We start from the raw sequence: 19,119 nt of genomic DNA on the forward strand, positions 1-19,119 counted from the left end.
CATGTGGGCCCATCTAACTTGCCACAGCAGCTCAGAGAACGAGGGAATGCCTCTCATGGTCTCCAAGGTCACAGGAAGTGAAGTGAAGTCGCTCAGTCGTGTCCGACTCTTTGCAACCCCATGGACTGTAGCCTACCATGCTCCTCCGTCCGTGGGATTCTCCAGGCAAGAATACTGGATTGGGTTGCCATTTCCTTCTCCAGGAGATCTTCCCAACCCAGGGATTGAACCTGGGTCTCCTGCATTGCAGGCAGATGCTTTACCATCTGAGCCACCAAGGAAGCTCAGACACATTCAAATGCTAAGCCCTCGGGCAACTGCAAAAGACCCCAGAAGAAGCCAGAGGGAGGCAGACAGGGACCCTAGTCCTGCAGGGCCAGGAGACCACCTGGCCCAAAGAACCCTCTCCCTCTTTCTAGAAGTGTGAATCATTTTAAACATCTCTCATGTCCCCAACGTTTTCCTCCATCAAACAGGCATGAGGCATATCTAAGGGATTCATATTGGCATCTAAGGGGGTCCCAGTGTAGGACGGGCCTCCCTCGAGGGGGAAGGGGGCTCAGTAACCAGACGGAGGCGGAGGTTCAGAAACAACGCCTGGGGCTGCCCTCCCAGCCCCTCACCCTCACCCTCCCTGGCCTCTGCACCTTTTAATGACATTTCCTCTCCTGGTCTCTCCAAGGCTGGCTTTGACGGTGGTTTCAATCAAATTATACCAGCATTTACAGCTTAAAGGGAATAACCAAGGGGAGGCTGGCAGAATCCAGACAAAGCAATTGCTGGCAAAGAAACCCCCAGGGAGACACATAGAGCTTTCCAAGGGTTCTAATGCAGCTGGGCCTAGCCCTGAGTTCTGATTAGCCTTCTCTGAAAGCCCTGAGTGGGCTGTTCCGGAAAGCCGATGGGGACAAAGACACTTGCCTGAACACTGAGTCTCAGCAGATTGATTTGAGAAGCTCTTGGTAGGCGCACAGCAGTGGGGTTTCCTTGAAATCCAGGCAGCTTTAGCTTGATTATTCCTTGGTATGATGCAGTATGAGGTCTCCAGTGACCTCACTCCCGAGCCCACCCTCCCTGTAGTCTTCTGGTCTCTCCGAGAGTTCCGTTTCCTCCTGCTCCAGACTCTGACTGGCTCTGTGGTCTGTCCTACTCCTGCACAGCCGTGACAGGAGATGATGTTCAGGCTTCCTTCCACGGGCAGCGCAGGACCAACCCACCGCCCGCAAGATCTCCCCAATGGCTCAGTGGTAAAGAATCCATCCTCCAATTCAGGACATGCAGGTTCGATCCCTGGGGTGGGAAGATCCTCTGAAGTAGAAAATGGCAACCCACTCCAGTATTCGTGCCTGGGAAATCCCATGGACAGAGGAGCCTAGAGGGCTACAGTCCATGGGCTTGAAAGAGTCACACACAACTTAGCAACTAAATATCAAACGGCCCATCACACTCTTAAGTTTTCACTTATTTCATCATCACAGAAGCTTTGGCGGGAAGCTTCCACTGCCTAACTTTACAAGCAAAGAAACTGAGGTCCTGGTTAATCCGATTGCAGGGAGTGAAATTCTCAGGTTTGAGCTGAGGTTCAAATTCAAGCCTGTATGGAAAGTCCAGGCTCTTTTAGAAAGATGTCTAGGCAATGGGAACGAGGGACCAGGAGAGGAGGAAGGATCCAGCTGGAGCAGACAGGTGCGGTGGGGGAAGCCTCGCTAGCCAAACAGCAGCAGCATATTCGGCCCCAGCTCACCTGGGGGCAGGTGACAGGACAGGAAGGAGGCAACAAGAGGAAGAGTGAGCTTACGGCAGCCACCGGGGCTCCAGACTTTCTTCTCCCTTCACCTCTCTGCCACACACACAGCCTCTAGAAACATGTAGAAGTCAATCCGCTAACACACAGGGTTGCTGTTACTGTTGTTAGGTCTCTAAGCCGTGTCTGACCCTTTGGGATCCCATGGACTTGTAGCCCGCCAGGCTCCTCTGTCCATGGGATGCTCCAGGCAAGAATACTGGAGGGGGTTTCCATTTCCTTCTGCAGGGGATCTTCATGACCCGGGATCAAACCCTCGTCTCCTGCATTAGCAGGCAGATTCTTGACCACAGTGCCACCGGGGAAAGCCACCACGGAAGTGGTAAAACACACTGTGGCCGAGCGAGAATTAGAACTCTAAGGCTCCAATAAGTCACAACAGCGTCATCTCTGGACTTCTCTGTGTCTTCTTTCCCCGTAGCACCGTCTGCCTCACTGCAGCTCACTCCTTCCTCTACAGACAGGCTCATTATTCACCGGGTGATAAGATAGGTCTGGACTGCCTTCTAGGGAAAACGCGCAGATATTATTTGCAAAGGCTAGAAAAGCAGGTGTTCTCAGGCTTATCTGAATATTTTGAGTAAATCCCTGTTTTGAAATGTAAATGCTTCTGCAGCCTGTCTGGTTTGAGATAAAGCAGTGAACAATGAGTTAATCCTTATTTTATGCAGTTCATTATCAGAAGTCTGTGGCCCAGCAGCCACATTTCCAAGCATAATGGTGGTCACACCCAGGTAGATAACTGCCTGCCTGCCTGCCATAAATCTCATTTATTACATAGATTATGTTGGACATAAGCGGACCAGGGTATAAGTGCTTAATATGTGCTTACATATGCAATACAAACAATGATTGCCTTAAATATTCATTCAATATTAGACACCTCAATACTTTATAAAATAGTTTCATTATTTTTCAGGCAAAAAGCAGATCTTTTTTTCTTCCCAGGGTGGAACTGGATGTATTCATCTCTCTCATCTTTAATCTTTCAGAGTATCAGTGGGAAAGAGTGTGGAATCTTTTCAATTTTTTTTTTTATCTTTAAGTAATTGCAAAGGAAAAAAAATTGATATGCATTAATCTGCCCAGGTCCATTAAATTAAATCCTATCAACATTCTCCTCTCCTCTCCAATGTCTTTCCCAAAACAAACAAACAAGCAAGCAAACAATTGCTACCCCCATAGCACTCCCTTTACCTCGCAAGGAAAACAGATGCCAGACCCTGATATAACGGACCGCTTGATTCCAAGAACATTCCTACTGCTGCCTAGCACACAGGTCAGAGCTGAAGCAATTATTAAAAATTACTTAATTCTGAATTCTTGCATTTTACCATCATTGCCAGATAAGACCTGTTTAAAACCTTTTATAGTTGATTTTTTCCCCTAATTTTCTCTTGATGGCTTGTTTTAGAGCCACCCTTTTCTTTTTTTCTTTTTTCATTCCTTTCCTTTGTTTTCTTCTCTCTCCTACCAGTTAACTGTTTGTCTTAATTTTAAGACACTTCAGCGCCTGTCTGCTCTGCGGTGGCTTTCTACATCAGTGGCACCCCAGGCACTACGGTTTGCCTTTCTGGGTACAGAACCGTCAGTCTGCAATATTTATTATCCTTCTAGATTCCAGCAGCTCCTCCTGGCACTGGCTAGACCTCCAGCATTCCATACTTCTCTGTGCTAACCGTCAACTGGGGAAAGTCCTCCTTTTACATAATCTGTGACTAGAATATTTAAAGAGAGAACCTTGGAAAAAATGTACCTTGTCTGTGAACTTGTAAGGGTGGCTTTGAAGGGCATTTCTTTGGGGGAAAGCTGACACAGAAAAGCACCCTTTTCTCCTGTGTCCCCCAGGGCCACCTACGGTGGTGACTTGCTGCCTTGTTTGTTGAAGACCTGGCTGGGCAGGAGGAGATAAGGCTGATCTGTGTATCTAGAATATTGATTGGGATGTAGGTGTTTGCATAGCTTATTACTGAGGGGCTGTGTAGCTTTCTCAGACACGGCTTAAAGGGTGTAGCAATTTGTTTTTTATTTAAATAGTTGATTTTATTTTAATAGGAATGATGTAACCGTGGTAGTATGCTTCAGCTTCTATTGACTGCTTACTGACGGCAATAAGTAAGTGGAGAAAATTTACAAGTCCATATTTTATTTATAACCAAAGCAGTACAATTAAATTTAAAACAGGGCCCTGGGGCTACATCTCTCAGACACATGCCCATCACGAGTGGATGTCAACATGAATACCAAGTCTTGGCACCTTCTGGTTTACAGCTCTTAAAATAAATCCATCCGCATATATCTGATGACAGTCAAGGTCACAGCACTAGGAAAAACAGACGAAGACATCAAGGATGCATTTTTCCAAGACAGACTGTGTCTACAAACCACATCAGCTCAATCTCTGGCACTGGACAGATTCCTTATTTCTGGAGAACATGGGCAGATTTTTAGATTGTATTGACCACTCTGAGTTACTAGGTCATTTTGCTCAAATGGTTACACTGTTCTGCTCACAAGAACTCTGGGGCAACAACTACCTGCTCTGTGGGGGATCCCTGGAAGGAGAGGGCACAGGACAAATTCCACCTCCTCAAATGTCACTGTAGTGAAGGTCGTGCTTGCTTTCAAGGGCAAGTCCACAGACACTGATACCTAGTGACCACCTACTACGTGCCAGGCATGGTGATCCTATTTCCTAAAGAGATGAGTTTATGGGGAAGCTGCCAGATCTGAGCTGCCATTCCCAGGGCAATGGCTTTCTACTTGTATTTATAATGTTGGATTCAACAAGCCCTGCCCCAAATCACTTTAGCCTCTGATCTTACCAAAACTAGACCTCTCAATTTACATACTTCACAAGAAACTTGGCAGTTGTGTGAATTTGAGTAAGATTTGATAGACTCTGTCACACCAAAAAGTAAGAATAAAGAGAACAGCCAATGAGCTTTCAAGTATATTAATTTTACTTTTTGAAACCCCACTTTGGAACTTTTATTACAGTAAAACATTAGGCTTGCTAATTTGAATTGTATTGGTTTTATTGCTTTCTTATATTCTTAACATGTAAATGTTCTATAATTAGAGAAGACTCTCCCTAGTTCAATGATCCATCCCAGTGTTGGGTTTATCAGCATTCCAGTACAAGGGTTCTATTTCATCTGCGAAGATTTCCCTGGTCTAATTATAAAAATAATAGAGCACAGTTTTACATCCTGGAGCTTTTGCTTGCAAAGCTGGTCATGTACATTTCTTTAACTTCTGATTTGTTTTGAAACCTGGATCTGTAGCATCTAAAATTGTCAGAAGCAGGACTTCAATGCTTATTCACTGAATGAATGAGAACCTGAATTTTCCCTTATTTCTCTAGCACAGACCATCATGGACTCATAAGCCATGGTAAAACATTAAAAATAGGTGATTTTCATCATTTTCCAATTAATCTTATTTAATACCTTTCTTTTTTTTCCCCCTACAAGTCAATGCAAATGCCAGTTTCTCTCTCCCCAAGGAATAATAGATTTCAAGAGCTTGATTTTATTGGGAGTTCATTTTCAGTTCAAACCACGTGTCTGCCAAAGTCAAGCTTTTCCGCTTTTTTCCTTCCTTTTTCTTAATTAGATGGCTGAGCCTTATCTACAGAGGAATGTGCCTCGCTCACGGCTGCTGCTGCAGCCCCCAAGACCCACCAATGTTTCCACGTGGGGTTCCCAGGTAGATAAGATGACCTGTCCAGTCTGTGGAATTCTACAACTAGAGACGAAATGAGCAGAAGGAAAAGTACATCGGGGAGTTTTAATATAATTCAGGGAACTGTTAATTTATTCTGTGGATGATATTCTCTGGTTTAACCCTCACTTGGAAGGGAGCCTAGGGTGACGACAATGAGCCACACACCTGACTCTGAACCTCAGTTCCAGTCGGCACATCGGGTGGCCTTGCCCAGCCTTGATGTACCCATCTGTAAAGTGGAGATAAAACCAGAGCTCCATCATAAAGTCGTGAAGACTAAAGGTGACCGTTCGTCCAGTGAGCACATGTTAGCTGTGACTGAGACCAGGCTGCCCATCAACCAAGACTGCCCCTACTCACCTGTTTGCGAACTTGGGAAGCTCATCACAGGCATCATTCCCGGACCTTCCCAGGGAGAGTCGGATCCAGAAGGTCTTGTGTGGGCCTTCGAGCTGCATCTGGACCACATTGCCCCAGTGACTGATGGACCATCCATGGCCTGAACTTGGAGTGACACAAAGCTACCACGTCACCCTCTAGGCAACTATGAGATGTGAGTGCAGAATCCTTCACTCCTACTCTTCACTGAGTGAAGGCTATAGGCCCATGGGAAGAAATTCTGCTTTCAGGGACCCAGGATGGTGTTGGCAGGGCTTCTGGTTGCCCCATGATTAGCACCATTCATCCTGCATCGTTAAGTTTCCCCCAGACCTGAGCAGTCACCTCGTGACCTCAGGAAGAGTCTCCTTAGATACATATGTGACACAGTGCGATGGGAAGAAATTCAGGCTTGGAAGTCAGACTAACGTAGGTCTGGACCCACTTCTCTCATTCGCTCCCTCCTCATGCTTGTAAAGAGGCAGAGACAGAGGAGAGAGACTGCACTCGGCCTCTGGCCTCTGTGAAAAATAAGCCAACAGCTTGTGTCTCCAAGGCTCTCTTACGAGGTTTAAAGGAGATGTGTGAAGTGCGCGGCGGACACACCCTAAGTGCCGGCTTCCTTCCCAGGCTTTTTCTTTAACTAAAGCCCAGTCGATTAACACTTGATGATATGCACAGATCTTTATTGCCATTTAATTGGTGTCCATGTCACCATCCTATCTTGCGTTAGATCGTAAGTGTCCTGAGATCCAGGCCTATACATCAGCCCCTTCCTGTCTCCGCCACCCATCCTTGCATTTCCCCGCAGCCCCAGGCCTCATCCTCTGTCCCTGTGAATTCTCAGCTGTCTGAAGTGATAAGAGAGGAAGCAATAAACAGACCACAGATTCAGTTCCTGACTCAAGAGGCAGGATTATTGGGCAAGTCAGAGCTGCGTAGGTTCAGGTTCACTGGAAAATACCATGTGATGCCCCACTGGTTGCCAAAATGTGCAGACAGGGGACCTCCCAGAAGTGTCCGGGGTTACCAGGAGCTGGAGGCATAGCTCTGCATTTTTTGTACACAGTGCCCAGGCCCCATTTTAACTATGCAAGTGTGTTTGTCAAGACCCCAGTGAATGCCTGCTGCAGAGGACCCCACTCTCCTGCTGCAGAGGACCCCACAGGCTAGGTGGGAAGTCTGTCCCCAGTTCCCACACAAGATTCACTCTACATGACTTGGAAGAGTAAGATTATTGCACATACACACTGAAGGCACGCAAATATCTGTTGAAGGAAGAATGCGGAGCCTAATCCTTTGTTTGTGTATCTCTTAAGGATATGTGTTAAAATGAGCCAACGACCTATCATAAGAACTACAGCGTTTTCTTGAAAACAAATTGTGCACCCGTCAGAGCAAGACTTACAAAATATCTTCGGGTAGTTTAAGAGCTGAGCTTCTAAACAGGAGAGTTCTGAGCCTGCCCTTTAGAGGCTTTGCTCTACCGAAACCAACCCGAGGTGTCTGGGTTAGACATTGTGATCATAGCTCAGATGGTAAAGAATCCATCTGCAATGTAGGAGACACGGGTTCCATCCCTGGGTAGGGAAGACCCCTGGAGAAGGGAATGGCAACCCACTCCAGGAATCTTGTCTGGAGAATCTTATGGACAGAGGAGCCTGGTGGGTTACAGTCCCTGGGGTCGCAAAGAGCTGGACAGAAATGAGCGAGTAGGCTCCAGGCTCCTCTGACTTCCAGGAAGGAAGACATATCTTGGTCTGACCTGGGTCCTCATCACAGAGACCTCCTACCTCCCCCTCATCAGCCCACAGTGCTGAGAGATTCTTCTAGATTTCTTCTTTCTTCTGTCCCAGAAGTTCTAACCCTGCCGCTAAGCTAATGTCTTCAAGAAAATATTGTCTTAAAGAAAACATTAATTATCTTTAATGTCTTTAAGAAAATAAACCAGAGAAAGAGTCTCTTTCTCAGCAGTTAGGAACTCACTCTGATCCATGAACACACACTGCCTATTTCTCCCTCCACCCGTAACATTTGATTTATACTCACTAAAACAGGCTATCTTTACAAAAACACATGAAAGGGTTTTTGTCATCACTGAAACTTTATGTGGCTGAAATTTAACTCATTTTCCCCCCAAATAGATCACAGCCACATGGATCTGTCACTGGTGACTGATCCCCCGTCCCTGTTAAGCCAGCTTCTGTATTTGTGACCTTAGAGTTTAGCCCATTTACTTTGTGTTGGAGCCTTAATCTCTCCCCAAAGACAAAAGGCAATATTTTGCACTATCCCGTGACCTGTTCTACTAAACCATACCATCTTACCACCTCCAAGCAAGTTTTAGGATACACTGAAATAAGCCACATCCCCAGGCCCATAGGAGCCCTTGTAATTCCATTTTAATTTATGTTGTTCAGTCTCTCAGTCATGTTCAGCTCTTTGTGACCCCATGGACTGCAGTACTCCAGGCTTCCCTGTCCTTTGCTGTTTCCCAGAGTTTTCTAATACTATGTCCATTGAGTCGGTGATGCCATTCAACCATCTCATCCTCTGATGCCCCCTTTTACTCCTGCCCTCAATCTTTCCCAGCATCAGGGTCTTTTCCTATGAGTCAGTTCTTTGCATCAGGTGGCCAAAATATGGGCGCTTCATCTTCAGCATCAGTCCTTCCAGTGAATATTCAGGGTTGATTTCCTTTAGAATGGACTGGTTGGATCTCCTTGCAGTCCAAGGAACTCTCAAGAGTCTTATCTAACACCACAGTTCAAAAGCATTAATTGTTCAGCACTCAACTTTCTTTATGGTCCAAGTCTCACATCCATACATGACTACTGGAAAAACGTAGCTTTGACTATAGGGGCCTCCATTGGCAAAGTGATATCTCTGCTTTTTATATGCTATCTAGCTTTGTCATAGCTTGTCTTCCAAGAAGCAAGCATCTTTTAGTTTCATGGCTGCAGTCACTGTTCACAGTGATTTTAATTTATAATAACAGTAATACTAATGATAACAACAATAGAATTTATTGCTTATAGAGAAGAATTGAATGCTTTTATAGACATAGTCTCCACTGGACCCATAAAGAAGGCGAGAAAGAGAACCTTGATCAATTAGGTAAACAATACAATTTCTTTTAAGTTTCTTCTGAGTCAGAAATATGTCTTTTTCTTCCTTGTTATAACGACTTTATATGACCACTTAAGTTAGTTTATATCATTCATCTTGTTTTTCGAAGACAGAAATCATTACTAACTTTTCTACACCAGCTAGTTCTAATGGAATCTGCCCAGACAGTGCCATCTCTTCTGGACACTGTATATAATCTCATCCACCTTTACCCCCCTTCTCAAAGCCTTTCATCTTCTTGTTCCTGGGGACTCTCGGGCCTGAGGCTGTGACTTCCCCAAGATCCGGAACTGTCTGCTTCCACATTTCCAATTCTCACTTTCTTATCCCAGGTCTTTTCGACTTAAACTGAAAGAAAGCTTTTTATCAGGGCTAGGGTTTTTTCTACACCACATAATAAAGTTTATATTGGGTAGAGCAAAGGTTAGAGCCTGAGCAGAGGCCTCAGGCTTTAAGACTTGAGTCCACAGAGCTGGAATAATTTTAAAAGCAGGGTCCCCAGTTAGAGTTGTTGCCACGGCCTGCTAATGAAAAACAGACCCGCTTGGAAACCATGTTTTAGTCCAAGGAATCTGTTTGCAAGAGGCAGCCAAATGGCAGCAGGGTTGAAGTCTGGACCATTTTGATCTGTCCTAGTGCCATTGGTTACTCTTTTCACCAATCTGGGTCTCAGTTTCTGCAGGAAAAAGATGAGGCAGGAGGGAGATGCCCCCGGCACCCACCCAGGGTAAGGCCATTGGAGATTTTATTCTCTATTGACTGCAATTCCAAGACAAGAACAGCAGGACAATTCAGGGAGGAGGCTGGGCCTTGCACAGACTACATATTTCTTGTTGCAAACTCAGGAGACCTGCCCAACCACACATGCGCAGAAAAGCTCCTAGGATGCCAAAGGGGAGTTATGTCAAGGTATGTTCTCCCCAGATGCCTTTCCGGTAGGATCCATCTTGGCTAAGAGATACAGGAGCACACATGGGAGGATCCTGAGATATACCAAATATGGACTGTGAACCAGGCAAATCAGAATAATTGGCCGAAAGAAAATTGGAAGAAATATCCCGTTAAAGTAATTCAAACTGCCACAAGGGTGAGTCTCAGCGACGCTCCCTATCTGAGTCTGCCCCTGTGTCAATCCACAAGTATCATACTCTTTTTCCTCTTAATAAATACTTTACTTGTTTATTCTTTTCTGCAAGGTTGAAGGGCCAGGACCCTTGTCACTGGCCACTGGTCTAATGGCTAGGATCTGGTGCTCTTACTGCCGCGACCCAGCCCAGTCTCCAGCTGGGAACCCAAGCCCCAGTCCGAGCTGTTGCAGGCCAAGGCCACGTGAGATCAAAAAGGGAAACATTTGTAGGTTGCCTTTCAAATCTAAGAATCCACAAAACCCCCTGAACACAGCGTTGTTGTTCAGTCTCTCAGTCATGTCCAATTCTTTGTGACCCCCATGGACTGCAGCACATCAGGCTTCCTTGTCCATCACCATCTCCCAGAGTTTGCTCAAACTCATGATCATTGAGTCAATGATGCCATCCAACCATCTCATCCTCTGTCGTCCCCTTCTCCCCCTGCCTTCAATCTTTCCCAGCATCAGGGTCTCTTCCAAGGAGTCTGCTCTTCTCATCAGGTGGCCTAAGTACTGGAGTTTCAGCTTCAGCATCAGTCCTTCCAATGACTATTCAGGACTGATTTCCTTTAGGATGGACAGGTTTGTTCTCCTTGTAGTACAAGGGACTCTCAAGAGTCTTCTTCAACACCACACTTCAAAAGCATCAATTCTTCAGAAAGGAGGATTAACCCAGAAATCCAAATGTGCTCCTATTTTTGTTGTGATGAGCATGGCTCTTCTTTTTGAATCTAGGTTCTACTGTATGGCTCAATGTGGCTGTTCTTACTGCGATCAAACCACACTCAAGGCAGGAGAAACCTCTGAAAGACACAAGGGGAAGGTCTAGGGAATGTGAAAGCTACTCAAAGTTAGATACATTTCAGATGCAAAGAGATGTTCTATAGAATTTAAAGTTAGAAAGCAAACAAACAAACAGAAACAATAAAAGAAGATGGAGCTTCTTAGCAAGGCCATCTAAGTAAAACTCCTTTCGGGCACATTGACCAGCCTTTGCTCCGTGAATAAACTTTGCCATCTTGATGAGAAAACTGCTCTTATCAAAGTAAATGATGCAAGAATCTCTCCTGCAGGTGATCTCAAAAGATGTAGCCAACAAGTGAGTGAAGCTAAGAAAACATACTCTTGTTTTGTTTTGTTTTTGTTTGGATTTTCAAATGCTGCTTTCACCTTGCCCAAGGAAGAGTCGTTTAGTCATTTTCCAGGGCTGACTTTTAAAATACCATACATGGAAGCTAAAATAAATTTAGAGATCTTGGCCATCGTATTTATCAGTACTATAACTGATTTCTATTCAAAGCTAGGTGATGGTCACAGTGTGTGCTTGTGGCTCTCAATTTATGAAAACAAAGCTGCCAACTTTTTGAGTAACAGATTTTATTTTTTAAACTGTAATGCATTTCTTAGGGTATAGATAATGACTCTGACTAAAACCTCAAGTTAAAGGTAGAAAAGCCTGTTATACCATGACAGCTTTTCTTGATACGTATGTGTGTCTTTGTGCGTGCATGTTTAGCTGTGGCCAGCTCTTTGAGATCTCATGAACTGTAGCCCTCCAGGCTCCTCTGTCCATGGGATTCTCTTGCCATTCCCTTCTACAAGAGATCCTCCCAATCCAGGGATAGAATTCTTGTCTCCTGCATTGGCAGGCAGATTCTTTACCACAGCACCACCTTGAAATAATGTATCAAGAATATACACCATATGATAAATATATATGTACTTATATATTAGCATATATTAAATTAGATTTATGTATTTCTATATGCAATACTTAATATATTGAAAATATATATAGTCTGCTAAATTTGACTCTCTGGAACAAAAAACATTTCACTTAAAAGAAAGTTTTCCATATTGATCCTTACAAATACCTCAAATGAAACAACAGCTTGCAGTAACACATTGAACTAATAAGTGTCTTATCACAGAATGTGTATCTTCTTAGACTTGTAGACGTTCACATACATTCAGTTGCAATGGTAAGTCATTCCTTCATTTGCTTAGGCTCCACCAAGGTTTTCCAGATGTAGGGAGGAAAGAGAGAAAAGATGTCAGAGAAGAAAGAAAAGCTTCGTCAATTCCATCAGAAATAATTCGTTCAATAATAAAGGTTTAGAGCATTTTAATGTCCGTTTATGATGCTAACTTATGTTAATTGGCATTTGCTGGCAAGACTTTCTTCTTTTTCACGACTTTTTGGTGGAAGGGGGGGAGGTGTGCTCTGCGTTTGTTATTCAGTCCAGGACTTTAGGATCTTGCTTTCCCAGGAAGACGACATTGTGATTTTAATGGAGGAGCTTACCTGGAAACAAAAGTGCAGGTCCTCCACTAGCCGCTGGGTTATCAGCCCTCATTCCTGGTTTGAAGGGTCTCTTAAACTCCAAGACAAGTCTGCTTAAAGAGGGGGGCGGGGAATTTTTCCATCTCTTTTCTTCCCACAGCTCCTGAATCAAAAGCCAACATTAGTAAGTCTTATATATTTCCATTAAAAAAGTAGCATATATACTTTACTGAAAACATACGAAAAATATGTGTGTGTGTGTGTGTATATGTTTTAATTGCTCAGTCATGTCCGACTGTGATTCCATGGACTGTAGCCTGAGGCTCTTCTGTCCACAGAATTCCCCAGGCAAGAACAGGGGAGTGGGTAGTCATGCCCTTCTCCAGGGAATCTTCCCCACCCAGGGATTGAACCCAGGTCTCCTGTTTTGCAGGCAGATTCTTTACTGTCTGAGCCACCAGGGAAGTATATGTGTATATATATATATATATATATATATATACACATATATATATATATATACACAAATACACTATTCACCACCCAGAAAATCACTGCTGACACTTTAGTGTATTTCTGTCTTTATTCTTTTCCCCCACTTCTTTCTAGAAATACAATTGACTGTCCTACTTATTGACAAATAAACCAACCAAAGAAAAACTTACTATTTTCGTACAATTTTGTCACCGGCCTCGTTTCACTTCACAGTACCCAAAACTCCTAAGAGGTGGGTGGCAGAAACACAAGGACTGCCGTGCCGTCACCGGGTGGGGCTGCTGTTTGCTGCCGCCTCCCAGCTGCCTCCTGGAGCGGCCAGACTTTCCAGCAGGGATCCCTGAACTTTTGCTAGCAGGGCGGCTGTTCCGGGCAACCTCTGGGATCTACCATCCGGCTTCCCCTCTAGTGGGAGGGCTGAAAATACTCTGAGACCCAGGACAGCCATCATTCTAACGTCTCAGAAAGAAAAAGGAGACCATTTGTTTGTGCTGCTTTGACGTTGGGGAGAGCCCTTTAGAGCCTAGGAGGTGGAGAGGGAGAGAGGAAGATAAAGAGGGGCAGAGTGGTCCAGAGAGTCCAGGCCACTCGAGTTGGCTCCGTCGCGGAGGCTTCAAGTCCAAAACGGTTCCAGAGGACAAGATGAGGAAGCAGCGGACCTCAGGCCTGGGCCTCCCCCACGCTCGAGTGTGTGCACCTCTGTGCGCCTCTCCGGGCTGGAGCTGACCTCCTGAAATCTGACCCCTCGGCGGGCACAGCCCCGCGAGCTCAAAGGCATCAGCGTTTGGGCCGGCTTCTCTGGGGCCAGCCTTCCCGAGGAGATTCAAGTCGAAACACTTTTGAACAGTAGTCTATTCAGCCCGGCTCCGCGCTCCAAAGAAATAAATGTGTTACAGCTGTTGCGCGGGGGAGGCCGGCTCGCTGGGGAACGGGAGGAATTCCAGGACTCGAGGCGGGAGCAGCCGTGACTCCGCTGGTCTGGAGGCGGTTTTCTGGTGGGGCTGATGGAGGCGCGTCCATCTCCGGGAGATGGACGAGGACCATCCACGCATCTGCCTCGTGACAGCTGCGGGCACCACTTCCACCCGCTGCCGGGTTTATAAATAGGTGCCTGTGTACGTTGAATGCAAAGGAATACAGCTAATGTTCTGGCATTAATTTAAAGCTTGGATCATGTTTTGTTTTGTTTTTTTTTTTTGTTTCCCCTAATTCTTAAGAGCACTTTCTTTCCCTGCAAGATCTCTTTGAGGTGAGGTATAGCATAGCAAACCAGTAACAGTAGACAGATGAAACCCAAAACAAACCCCCAGTGGTTTCTGCATCCTTGATTGTGGAACAGTTTTACTTTGTGTGGTGACCGTTTACATTGATGTCAAGATCCTTAAGATGTATTTTAAACAATTCTTTCATTATATATATGTTTGTGATGCACAAAAGCATCACGAAAACATTGTAATATCCAAAATGCTATAAATTATTTTAAGAACGATCTAGTTTTAAAGGACACATATCAAGACATAAGTTTTGTAATTGTTATTGTTTTAGTTTGCTAGTTTAAAGATAACTATTTCTCACTCCTGTAGAGAAAGAGAACATTGTAAAATAGGAACTCTAAATATTTCAATAAATGTTTCTTTTCCAACTTTATTATTCTATCTTCCATTAACTTTTGTTTTTCACCCCCTAAGAGGACTTTTAGTTTTAAGAGGAAATGTAATTTTCACAACAAAGTGATCAAGAAATTCAGCTATTTTCTGATTATTTAAGGTATTCATGCATTTATTTGTTCAGGAACATGACACCACCAGAGATATGTGTATCTAACATAAAATGTGTGTTTAAGTGTGATACAAGTGTGTGCATGATGTGGTTTGAGTGTGTATATGTGATGCTGTGTGTGTGATGGAGTGTGTGTGTGATGTAGGTGTGATGCAATATACGTGTGTGTGTGATCCACTGTATGTGGTGTGTGTGATGTCGTGTGTGTGTCTGATGGAGTGTGTGTATGTGTGATGCTGTGCGTGTGATGCCATGAGTGTGTATATGTGATGCTGTGTGCATGTGATGGAGTGCGTGTGTGATGTAGGTGTGATGCAATATATGTGTGTGTGTGATGCACCGTATGTGATGTGTGTGATGTCGTGTGTGTGTCTGATGGAGTGTGTGTATGTGTGATGCTGTGTGGGATGCAGGATGTGTGTGTACGTGTGGTGCAGAGTATTTGTATGTGGTGCAGAACATATATGTCTGTGTGTATGTGTGTGATGCAGTGTATGTGTGTTTGTGATGCAGTGTGAGTGATGTTGTGTGTGTGTGCAATAGAGAGTGAGCGTGTCTGTTGGCAGAGGGAATACCCAGAGAGCCCTGGCTCCCCTCTCCAGCAGTTAATACTCTGGTCCCTGCATGTGCACCCTTTGGGATTTTCCAGAACCTCCCAGCCCCCACGTGAGCAGCATATTTTTCTCCGCCTACCCTGTCTCCCAAAGCAGGCTTGCCACTCAGATTCTGTGAGCTCCGCCACGGAAGCTGTTAATGATGTATTAATAACTCTTCTGATGCAGAAGCAAGCCTTCCCTGCCTGTCACCTGAGAGGACTGAGTTTATAAAGGACGGCGTTCACCATCACCATCTAGGCTGGAAGTGTTCCCACAGGACTATGTGATGCCGAAGTCTCTTCCCCATCAGAAGCACAAAGGCTCAGAAATAAGCTTATCCTGGTGAAGTCATCCTCACACATAGTCTTCCTGCTTCCATCAACATCATTCAGTTTGCTTCTCAGGGACGCGGATTTCATCTGCTTCTGAGCGGCTTCCTCTCGACGTCTGCTTTGGTGGGTCCTGCTTTGAGATGTTCCTGTCTCTTCCCCTACACAGAATGAAGTCAGCTTTTCAGCCAGCAACGTAAGTTCTTCTAAAATAAGTAAAGGATGTTTCCAGGGTTATCACTTACTGCTGCCCAAGGGTAACTTCCAGCTCAGAGGAAACTGCTTAAACATCCTACCTCTTCGATTTCTTCTGCCTGCACGTCAACGTCACACCACCCTCCTCACCAGATCTGTGGCTCCAGGAAAGTGTGCTCGCCTGCTTTCCTCCTGTTCTCTGAAATCTTCCCTGAAATCAGCACAGTGGACCATCTTGGGCACCTCGACCAGCCCAGAGCACTCAGGATGCTGCCCTCACCTGAATCTGCGCCCTTGGCCTCCCCACCCACATGGGGAGCTCCCTGAGGAAGTGAACAATTGCTGTGACTTCCTGTAGTCAATCGCCCTTAGTGTGCCTACTGTCACAACCACGATGGCTTATCACAACACAAGTAAGAGTATGCCAAGCGCAGAACAGTTGTAAGAAATATTACATATACATAGAGATGCAGGTGAGGAAAATATCTCAGACAGGAATGAAGGATGCTGTATAAAACGCTGCATGCAAGTGTGCTAAGTCACTTCAGTCATGTCCAACTGTCTGTGACACTAGAGACTGTGCCCCGCCCGGCTCCGTGGGACTCTGCAGGCAAGAATACTGGGGTGGGTTGCCATGCCCTCCTCCAAGAGATCTTCCCAACCCAGGGATCAACCCTGCCTCTGTTATAGCTCCTGTATTGGCAGGGTAGTTCTTTACTGGGGAAGGCCCACATAAAATGCTACTTATTCGATGGGAAATTGGTCACTGGAGTTTGCAACAAGAAGGGCGTTGATAACTTTGAGAACTATTTCCTTAGAGTGATGGGAGCAATAGTTTGACCTCGGTGACTCCAGATGGGCCATAAGAAGAGACTCTGGACGTCAAGGGAAGGTGGATAGTAGCTGAAGGGTTTGCAGTAAAGTGGCGGGGGGTGGGGGGAGCTGGCGGCAAAAGAAGTAGAGTGGTAGCTGGAGGGGTGTGGGGATCAAGAGATTTTTTTAAGGTGAGAGAAATTATAGCGTGTTTGTACATGAGTGGAATGATACAGAGGAGAGAAAAAGTGGATGATTTAGTCAAAATACAACGATATTCACAAGTAGACAACAGAACAGTGGTTCCAATTCCACAGGGCTTGCTCTAGGAGATGGACAGATCACTCATTGGAAGAGGAACAAAGGTAAATGTGCAGTTCCCTGGATGTGTGTCAGAAGGACGTGGAAACTCTCTTCTGTTTGCCCCCCACCCCTTGGTTTCCCTGGGGCTTTTGTTCCGGGACCCACCATGGGTACCAAAATCCACAGGTGCTCAAGTCCTAAAGTTGGCTTTTTCCTCTGTATCCTCCACACCACATCAGTGGATTAAATCAACCATAGACCCTGTAGCGCTATATTTAGATTGAAAACAGTCTGCATATAACTCGACCAGTGCAGCCCAAACCCATACAGTTCAAGGGTGGGCTGTCTTTTTCTCAAGGATGCAGGAGAGAGATGAGGTCAGTAGCTGAGGATGAGGGTAGAGGAGGAAGTTCTAGAGGCTTAATATGAAAGAGGAGCAAGGTACTCTTCCAAGTAAGAGCAAGAGCTAAGTGATCACGGGACAGTGGAGGAGCCATGTGAAGAGCTCAGCTCAGTAGCTCAGTCATGTCCAACTCTTTGTGACCACATGGACTGCAGCACACCAGGCTTCCCTGTCCATCACCAATTCCCAGAGTTTACTCACACTCATGTCCATTGCATCAGTGATGCCATCCAACCATCTCATCCTCTGTTATTCCCCTTCTCCTCCCGCCTTCAGTCTTTCCCAGCATCAGGGCCTTTTCAAATGAGTCAATTCTTCACATCAGGTGGCCAAAGTATTAGAGTTTCAGCTTTAGCATCAGTGCTTCCAATGAATATTCAGGACTGATTTCCTTTAGTATTGACTGGTTGGATCTCCTTGCAGTCCAAGGGACTCTCAAGAGTCTTCTCCAACACCACGGTTCAAAAGCATCAATTCTTTGGTGCTCAGCTTTCTTTATAGTCCAAATCTCACATCCATACATGACTACTGGAAAAACCATAGCTTTAACTAGATGGACCTTTGTTGACAAAGTAATGTCTCTGCTTTTTAATATGCTGTCTATTGGTCATAGCTTTTCTTCCAAGGAGCGAGCATCTCTTAATTTCATGGCTGTAATCACCATCTGCAGTGATTTTGAAGTCCAAAAAATAGTCTCTCACTGTTTTTCCACTGTTTCCCCGTCTATTTGCCATGAAGGGATGGGACCAGATGCCGTGATCTTAGTTTTCTGAATGTCAAGTTTTAAGCCAACTTTTTCACTCTCTTCTTTCACTTTCATCAAGAGGTTCTATAGTTCTTCTTTGCTTTCTGCCATAAGGGTGGTGCCATCTGTGTGAAGAGCTCAACAAATTTATATTGTTGTAAAAAAAAAAAAACAGCTCCAACAACAACTGTTTCATTTCTCTATTTGCCTTCACAGCAAAACTTCACAAATATTTTTTTCTATATTTATCATCTCCAGTTACTCTCACCCCATTCTGTCTTGAACTCACTTCCACTAACCTTTCACCCTAAGAGCTCCAAGAAAACTGTGTACACAAGTCTGATGCTGAATCCAGTTCTCAGTGTGGGCAGAAGCATCTGCTCCATCGCTCCTCTGCATTAGACCACAGCCTTCACCTGCATCCAGGTGTCACGTGCTCTGGTCTGTTTCCTTCCTTCCTTACTGAACACTCTTTTTCTGATCCCTCCTCCCCTCTTTATTTCTAAAAGTGTGCCCCAGAGTTTAGTTCTCACATCCCTTCCCTCTTCCGCACATAGTCCCTCTATAAGCAATATTACCCAGAGCCTGACTTTAAATACACCTGTGCTTAACTGATGGACTTCTATATTTCGTCTGAACATCTCCTCTGAATTCCAGATTTATATCTCAGCTTTGTACTTAACGTCTCCCCTTAGAACATAAGCAGGCCTTAGGTCCAAACCTGCTACTCCTGAGTCTTTCTCACACCAATAGAGTGCTATGGGTTAAATACTCTCGAGTCTTTCTCACATCAATTGAGTGCAATGGGTTAAATACTCTCATAGTCTTTCTCACATGGAAAGAGTGCTATGGTTTAACTTATGTCTCTCCCAAATTCCTGTGTTGAAGTGCTAACCCCTGGGACTTCAGAATATGTGACTGTACTTGGAGATGGGCTCATAGCAGATTAGTTTAGTTGAAGTGAAGTTATACTGGAGTAGGTGGGCCCTTAATCCAACATAACTGGTGTCC

At 45.0% G+C, this 19,119-nt stretch overlaps 1 long non-coding RNA gene and 1 other non-coding gene across 2 annotated transcripts; both read right to left on the reverse strand.

Moving 5' to 3' along the window:
• Nucleotides 1-209: 209 nt before the first annotated feature.
• On the reverse strand, nt 210-281 carry TRNAC-GCA (transfer RNA cysteine (anticodon GCA)). The gene has a single exon. It is a non-coding gene; the product is annotated as a tRNA-Cys (tRNA).
• Nucleotides 282-8,923: 8,642 nt separating this feature from the next.
• Nucleotides 8,924-13,745, reverse strand: LOC132659511 (uncharacterized). The gene is made up of 2 exons (XR_009600051.1): nt 13,116-13,745; nt 8,924-12,613 (listed from the first exon to the last, which is right to left on the reverse strand). It is a non-coding gene; the product is annotated as an uncharacterized LOC132659511 (long non-coding RNA).
• Nucleotides 13,746-19,119: the final 5,374 nt, after the last annotated feature.

The sequence above is a fragment of the Ovis aries genome, chromosome 3, assembly GCF_016772045.2.
Source record: "Ovis aries strain OAR_USU_Benz2616 breed Rambouillet chromosome 3, ARS-UI_Ramb_v3.0, whole genome shotgun sequence".
Taxonomy (NCBI): Eukaryota; Metazoa; Chordata; class Mammalia; order Artiodactyla; family Bovidae; genus Ovis; species Ovis aries.